This window comes from Triticum aestivum, chromosome 4B, assembly GCF_018294505.1.
Source record: "Triticum aestivum cultivar Chinese Spring chromosome 4B, IWGSC CS RefSeq v2.1, whole genome shotgun sequence".
NCBI lineage: Eukaryota > Viridiplantae > Streptophyta > Magnoliopsida > Poales > Poaceae > Triticum > Triticum aestivum.
This window is the reverse complement of record NC_057804.1, coordinates 629,254,585-629,263,603: the sequence shown is the minus strand read 5'-3', so window position 1 is coordinate 629,263,603 and position 9,019 is coordinate 629,254,585.

The window sequence follows — 9,019 nt, the reverse complement described above, 5'->3', positions numbered from 1 at the left end:
TAATGAGATTGCGGACCTCTCTCAAGCTCTTGAACTTGAACAAACCACCAAGGAATCTCTTGAGGAGACTTTTGCTCTAGAATTGTCTAGAGTGAAGGAATCTACTGATAGAGCTCTTGAGGTGGCCAATGTTTTGAAACTAAAAATGCTAAGCTTGAAGTTGCTCATGCTAGACTCCTTGAGGATTTTGAGCACCTCGAAAATGGCTCAAGGGTCATCAAGGGTGAGCTCATCAAACTCACCGAGTCTCATGCTCAACTTGAAGCTTCTTATTTAAAAGAGCTTGCCAAGTTGCCTTCTCCTCTTGTTGTTAATGATGATGCTTGTGCTACTAATTCTATTACTTGTGAAGCATCCATTTTGAAGGAGAATGTTGAGCTACGGGCTCAACTTGAGGTGCTATCTAGCAATTATGGGAAATTGGAAGAAAGTCATGAAAAGCTCTCAAGCTCTCATGATGATCTTCTAGTATCCCATAGTGTGCTAAAGATAGCTCATGAGGCCATGATTGCTAAGGTAACATCTAGTGAGCCTCATGTGGATACTAGCACTACTTCTAGTCAAAATAGTATATTGCCATGTGCTAGTCCTTGTAATTCATCTACTCACAATGTTGGTACATCTTGTGATGAATTGCTTTCCTTGCCTTGTTGCTCTAACGATGAAGCTTATACTTCCTCTAGTACTTGTGTTGAGACTAACCATGTAGAGGAAATCAAAGAGCTCAAGGCCCAAGTCACTTCTTTGAAGAAAGACTTGGAAAAGTGTCATGAAGGGAAATCCACACTCAACAATATCTTGAGTGTGCAAAAATCCCCCAATGACAAAGGTGGACTTGGATTCAACTCCAATAAGAAGAAGAAGTCCAAGTGAACAAAAGAAGGGCCAAGAACAAGTCAAGAATTCGGCCAAGATTGTTTGCTTCAAGTGCAAAGTAGAAGGGCATCATGTTAGATCTTGCCCATTGAAGAAGAAGGCCATTAGTGTCAAGCAACAAGGGAAGAGGGCACAAGTTCAATCTCATGCTCAACATCAAGTTGAAGAAAGGCCTCTTCCCAAGAAGACTCAAGTTAATGCTTCTCAAATTGAGAAATCAAGTGAGAAGAAAGTGAAGAGTAGACGTTGCTACTTATGTCGTGAGAAAGGTCACGTCGCTTCTTCATGCACTAGTGGTAACTTATCCAACCCAATTATTATTGATGATATCTATTCTCTTGGTAAGGATAAGGTTGGCAATGTGTTTGCCAAGTTTGTTGGTACTCAAAGTGGTGTCAAGCAAAGAACCATTTGGGTAGCCAAACCTATTGTGACTAACCTCTTAGGACCCAACTTGGTTGGGGACCAACAAGCTCAAACTTGATCAATAGGTGTTGTTGGAGGGCATTGGAGACTTGGCTACATTATGAAGAATTAAGGGGACTTCATCATTCTCTTTGTCTCAAGCCAAGTCAATTGGATTATCAAGTTTCTATCTTATATCCAATGTGCCTCCTTGCGGTAACTTGTACTTAAATTGTTTACCTTGAAAGTTACTTGCCCCCTTGCATGTTTTGGTTTTGTTCCTTGCATGTGTTTGTATATGTTGTGCTTCCAACTTGCTTATCTTGAGCAATCAAGTATGTGTGTGTTGGTTTGCACATCATGTACGTGTGCGTCGTGCGTTGAGCCTTTTTGCTTCCTGTTTGTATCCTAGTTGGCTCGTGTGAGAGATCAATGGAACATCCCATTTTGGGGGAGTGATGTGCTTTGTGCACCTCACAATCCTATAAATGTGTGTACATGAGGAATACCATCTAGTATTGATATTACAAGATTATCTAGTCGCTAGGTGGTATATCTCTCATGAGAAATTCAAATTCTAAAAATTCCATTGATTATCTCGTGTTGGATCCTCTTATTGCCTCTTGTTAAGTTCTTATTGGTATCACATTATGGGGGAGTAATATGCTAAGTGCATATTACAAGCCTAGAAAATGTGTACATTTGAGATATTGTCACCTAGAATTGATATTGTAGATTATCTTGTTCCTAGGTGGCATGTTAGCTCTACAAGTTGCAATTTGCTTGTGTTTGGTGTGAAGATGATGTTGGATATCCTTGCTATCTACCACCGGGAATTCTTTCCATCTACTTCTTGTCTTTTGACAATTGGTAGTCACTTATGTGTGGTAGAATTTATTGATCATCTTTACATTGGCTTTTGTTTTATTTGCCTTTTCTCTTGCCAAGGTTTGTGTCAACTCCCGTTGTCTTCCATACCACTTGTGGATCTTGTTTATTTCTTGTTCTTGTCTAGTGTTTTCTAGATATAGTGAAAGCAGTGATCCCACCTTGTGCATTTTGTATTCAAATACAAATCCTATATAATGCACAACTCGTGGGGGAGCTATCCTATTTTCTTAACACTCTTCTTGTGATCCTTATCAAGTGTGTTTTGGTGGAAGGCAAGCCATTTCTTTTTGGTACTTTGTGCCATCATGAAACTTTGTTGAGAGCTTGGTTTGTTTGGAACCATCCTCTCTTTGGGAGTTTGACATCTTTAGTTTAGTGTGTATCAATGGATATCTCATTCCTTGATGTATCTTTAATGATATCTTCCAAGTGATGATTTCTCCATTTGGTATCCTTTTCACTTGGCATTTCTTTGTCTTTTGGTTTCGGGTTTTGAAAGTCTTGAGCATGCATGTTTACTTCATGTATTTCATTTGGCATGCTTTCTTTCTTTGACTCAATATATAGGGGAAACTCCACCTAGTCTCAATTTGGATGAGATGTGCATGAAATTCATTTTCATATCTATATGCACATATTTATGTGGAGTTTGTCCTATGTATTGGTGTTTCTAACTATTTGGTCCCGATGAGTTTGGGTACCGTTTAGTTTGTGTTGTTCTTCTAGGAACATTTGGAGATGCATTGGATGCTCGGCTCACTCACAAGGAAGGTGTTGTCACCATGTGCATATTGGAGTCAAGCTAGGATGATCAATGAACTACTATCTACCTTCAATTGGTATCTACTACATCCTTCCAATGATATCTCGGTAACAAGTATCTATTCATGCTTTCTCCTCTTGCATTCAACCTTGTGTAGGTTGCATCTTGGCATGATATTCATTTCATATCTTGTGATACTTGTTTCCTTTCTCAAAGCATCCCAACGATGATCTCTTGTTGCTAGTTGTGATGCCTTTGATGGATGTGTGTTTGGACTTCATTTATATACAATAAGACCATATCTAGCCAAGTGCTATGCTTTCAAGCAAATATCTTATTGGTATATTTATGACTTCCTTGTGGATATCTTGTTCCTTCGTGTTGTAACTATTTCGGGTGTACATCCTTCTTTGTAGATATATATATCATCATGATTTCGTCTACATAGAACCTTATACACTTGAGAGAAATTACATCTCTAGTTGATATCTTTTCTTTCACGTCCACCTTGTCTTTCTTATGTTATTTCTTTGGTGGCTCCGTGAAAGCTTTTGCCTTGAGTGCGTGTCCTCTATCGTTGCATCTTGTTGCACTCTTGTGTGGTGAAGATTATTTTCCTCTTGCTTATCTTTACGAGGTTTTTGCCATCTTAATTGGTATCCCTCGTCTTGATGAGCCTCCCCTCGTCTATCTTCACCACGGGTTGTCACAAGCATAGGTTCTCTTTTGCTTATTAGTAAGCTTGTGAACCCATTTGCCAGTTGTGTGTGGGAATGATAGGCCTTGCACCGTGTGCCTCATTCTTTCAAGACTATGTTGATGCTTAATGCTCATCCTAATCTTAGTCTTCTCAAGTGCTTCGCCATGACTCACACACATCATTTTGGTTGAGCCTATTCTTAAGTTGCCTCTTTTACATGTTGCTCAACCATGTGCTTGTTGCAAGCGCTAGGCTTTGTTTCCTATATGCTCACTTGCACTGGATGTGAGTTTCTATTGATTTTGGGGGAGCTATGATCCTATTTTGTGCACTTTGTATTCAAATACAAAAATTCTTATGTGTGCACAAATCATGGGGAGCTTCTCTAGTTTCTTTAGAACACTCCTTTGCGCTTTCATAATATCTTTATTCTTGTGGCATGTAGGATCATTGGTCTAGTTGGTTCAATTGATATCCGTTGATTGCTTGCTTCAATTGGTATCTTTGATTGCTGATTGCTTGTTCTCTCTTTGTTATGTCTTTGTGGCATATCTTTCTTGTTGCAATCTTTGGGCATCAATATAGTTTGTCTTCCTCCAAGTATTGGCAGTTGGGTATGTGTATTGCATTCCACTCTCTTGTTGAGAAATACACAATTTATGGAGGACCACAATTTATATTGGCCTTCTTAGATTTTCGCCCATTTTGGCAATCGATGCCAATGGGGGAGAAGTTTCAGAGAGTTTTGTGGAGAAGTTTAGAGAGTTATCTCTTCTTGCTTTGTTTTTGTTCCTTAGCATTTGCATCTCATTCGCATGCACTATTAGTTGTTGCATTGCATGGTGATGCATAATTCCTTATATAAACTCTCTTGAAAGTGATTGTCATCAATTACCAAAATGGGGGAGATTGAAAGAACATGCGGTGCCCCCATGTTTGGTTTTGGTAATTGATGACAATCTCTATGGACTAATGGTTGTCTTGAGTTGTATTTGAAGGATTTGTCCATAGGTTTTTCTTGAAGTCCATGTGTTGGTTTCAAGGAGTTTTTGAGTTGACCAAGGTGCTATTAAGGAATTATCCAAAGATTGGTCATGCGAGTGTTGAGCTTATTGCAAGCATGTCTTGAAGAAGAAGGTTGTGTGATCATTCATGTTTACCTTCAAGGCATCATCCAAATGAAGCGAGTTGCAAAGATTCAAGGTTGATCAAGACTAAGTCAAGAGTGAATCAAGTTGATCAACTCAGAAAGCATAGAAGATGTACCGAGAGGGATCAAGTGATCCCATGGTATGGTAAGCATTGTCCATTACACTTTATGTACTAACCCATGGTCTATGTGAGAGTTGTATGTGGGGTTAGGTACGTATCCATGGGCTTGCGTCAAGAGGAAGATATCATACAACCCATGGAAAGGATGACATCAAGTGGTGATCGTCATCAAGATTGCCATGTGCAAGTTCAAGTGGAGCATCACGAAGAGATCAAGTGCTTGAATCTTGCCATCCATTGTGGTGTCAATGGACTTGTGAAGATGTGCCGAAGAGTGGCTCACCCATAGTGAACTATGGGGGAGCAATCATCTAGTCTTCATCGAGCCAACGCAATCAAGAAAGGTGGTCCAACTTGAGGGAGTCAAGATCGTCTTCATCTAGCTCAAGTGGACCATGTGCAAGGCAAAGGTTTTCCCTTGATAGGTTTTCTATTTTACCGGTCTTGTGGTGGTAGTTGGGAGACCGAGTTATAGGATCGTTTGCCGTACTATCAAGGGGGGCTCTCAAGTTGGTAGCTTGATCGTATCGTTAGTAGAGAGCTCAAACCATTGCATCCTTGCATCATGTTTCTTGGTTCTTGTTTGGTTATCTTTGTGAGTCTTAGAGCTTATGGTCATCTTGATGACAAGCTTGAGTTCATCGAAAACGGAGTTCGCATGCGTCTTCTATGATGTTTTCGGTGTTGGAGGTTTTACCGGTCTTATCCGATGAAGGGTTCTCACCATTTTCTTATGGGACTTTTCTCATTTGCTTATTCTTGATATTTCTATCAATATTGTGTTAGCCCATGTCGTTAGCTTTCCAACAAACTTGGTTTCGTTGAATTCGGAGTCCGTTTGCAAAAGTTGTGGCTGTTTTGGTAAAGGCTGCAGCGGTACTACCGCGACTAGAGCGGATGTAATTTTTTACTACCGCTCCAGAGCGGTACTACCGCTGCTCCTGAGCGGTAGTACCGCTCCAGAGCAGTACTACCGTGGCTCCTAAGCGGTAGTACCGCCCCGGACCAAAATCTCGTGTTTTCTCTCTCGTTTGGGCTGTTTTGACCGTGCTAAGCGGTAGTACCGCTCCTCCAAGCGGTAGTACCGCTTGTGCACGACCTGAGCACATAACGGTTGGATTCGGGAGGTCCTATAAAAGGGGGTCTTCTTCCCCAATGAACCTAATCCTTTGAGCTCGTGTTCTTCCCCCATTGTTGACCTTCTTCGAGCTTGCTAACTCTCAATCCCTCCATGGATTCTTGCTAGTTTTTGAGGGAAAAGAGAGAGGAGATCTAGATCCACATTTCCACCAATCACTTTCTCCTCTATGTGAGGGGAACCCCTTGGATCTAGATCTTGGAGTTCTTGGTGTTCTCCTTCTTGTTCTTCCTCTCATTTTCCTCCCTAGCATTAGTTGCTTTGGTGGGATTTGGAGAGAAGGACTTGGGCACTCCGTGTGCCCTTGCCATTGCATTTGGTGCATCGGTTTGAGTTCTCCACGGTGATACGTGGAAGTTACAAGTTGAGAAGCTTATTACTCTTGGGTGCTTGGTGCCCTTGAGCTTGTTCCTCTTGGGTGCTTGGGCGCCCTAGACGGTTGGTGGTGTTCGGAGCTCAATCATTGTGGTGTAAAGCTCCGGGCAAGCGTCGGGGTCTCCAATTAGGTTGTGGAGATCGCCCCGAGCAATTTGACGGGTACCGGTGACCGCCCCCAAGGGTTGCCAAAGTGTACGGGTTCGGTGACCGCCCCCAAGGGTCGTCATTTGTACGGGTTCGGTGACCGCCCTCAAGGGTCCCTTAGTGGAATCACGGCATCTTGCATTGTGCGAGGGTGAGGAGATTACGGTGGCCCTAGTGGCTTCTTGGGGAGCATTGTGCCTCCACACCGCTCCAAACGGAGATTAGCATCCGCAAGGGTGTGAACTTCGGGATACATCATCGTCTCCGCGTGCCTCGGTTATCTCTTACCCGAGCCCCTTTACTTATGCACTTTACTTTGTGAAAGCCATATTGTTCTTTGTCATATATCTTGCTATCACATAGTTGCTTATCTTGCTTAGCACAAGTTGTTGGTGCACATATGTGAGCCTAGTTGTTGTAGGTTTTGTGCTTGACAAATTAACCGCTAGGTTTATTCCGCATTTGTTCAAGCCTAAACCGTAATTATTTTAAAGCGCCTATTCACCCCCCTCTAGGCGACATCCTCGATCTTTCAGCAGCCGTACAGGTGAAGTAGGTCCGAGTTACCAAAGGCTCGATCCAGCCTCACTTTCACATTATCAACACCCGGTTGACCATTATCCCATGTATACTCTGCCCCAGTCCATCTGAGATCCTGGAACAATCAATCATCAGTAGCCTCTCGGAAAGCTCGCATCTGCCACTCCGGACGAACAACTTGCGAGAAGTGTTCCGAGGCAAAAAGTGGTTCATTAAAGTCGCCCACACACAGCCAAGGCGCGTGAGGCAGTGCTTTGAGCGTACGCAGAAATCTCCAGCTATGGTGTCGATTTGCTGCTCTAGGGGCTCCGTAGAATCCCGTGAAGCGCCACGGACTCGAATCCGGGTCATTTGTCTGCACCATAACATCAATATGGCCAGAACTAAAATTCTTGAGCTCAACCTTGACGTCGGTTGACCAGAATAGCGCAACTCCTCCACTCAATCCCTCACTGTTTACAGCAAAACAACCTGCAGAACCAAGTGTGGTCTTCAAGTTTTCAACTCGTTTTGCCGAAATTTTCGTCTCCATCAGAAAGAGGAGACCGGGCCCTTTCTGCTTCACGATACTGCGAAGCTCTCGAACTGCCGCTGGGTTCCCAAGCCCGCGGCAGTTCCAGCTGAGGCAATTCATTGCGAAGGTGCAGCCCTGCCGAATGCCCAGAGTTGTCCGGGATTGGTTTTTTCTTCTTGGGAACTCTCTCCCCATCCTCGTCGACGGAAGAGGCGCTGGGATCCTCCTCTGTAGGTTTTGGGAATTGGTCACCAGGTGCAGCTTCAAATGCCTCATTAGTCAGCAAAGGTACAACGACCCTCCTGCACACCTGCTTGTTAGCCGGCGGCCCCCCTTCCGCTTGTTCTGGTTTCTGGTTTTAAGTGGGGAGTTTACCTCGGCTCCTTTCTCAGCTTCAGTGGTCGAACCTCTTGTCTCAGCCTTGTTGTTCTGATTCGCATGATGCTCTCTGGGCGTGTTCTCACTGGAGCTACCTTTTTTGCGTTCATCCGAAGCTCGCAGTCCCTTCCCAAAGGGCAGTTCACCATTGGCATCTCTAGCCCCCGGGGTTGGACAGTACAAGTCCGAGTGGCCTAAATGACCACATGAAAAGCAGAAGTGCGGGATGTTCTCATAATGAATGTCATAGGGATCCATACTCTTCCTTCTCGCTGATTCGATCAGGATCCAACGCCTTAATGGCTTGTTCACATCCACTGTCACTTTGGCTCTCAGATAGCCATTGGTGTGATCAAAGATCACATCTGATGCGTGCTCATCAATCTGTTTAGTGATCGCTGCACACCACTTTTCATTGCGTAGGTTGAAGGGTAGATTGACAACCCTAGCCCACATCTGAAGTTTGTCAAACCGCAGTTCAGAGGGGCGCATGCACTCATCGAAATCTGAGAGGATGACGGCGTGCTTGCTAATATGCCATGGCGCCCCTTGCCAGACACGATCACGATCCCTCCGGTTCACGAACTCGGCCACAAACGTGTTTTCCACTACAGATTTGAAGTCCAGACATCTAGGGTTTCCCCAGGCTGGACGAAGTGCATTGGTGATGGTCTGGATGTGGAGAATATTCCTGTGAAGCACTTTCCCGGCCAACATCCACTTCTCCGACGCTCCCTCATCCGCATCGTCTAGCACCAGCGGCGTGGCCTCCTCCTCGGTGATGTCGAGTTTCCCCAAGGCCTCCGCTAACTTTTCCCTCGCCGTCCGCGGCGACAAGGGATCCTTTCCTCGGTCCTGCGTTGACGACAAAGCCATCAGCAAGTTTCAGTCTGATCGCCTCGCCGAGATTCAGCGTGCGCCACCGAGTTCCACCCGTAAACCCTAATCGCCTAGGTTAGGTGCTCCGGGAGTTGCGGAGGAAAAAAACTGCCATGAGAAAAACCTAACTAGGCTGGCGTA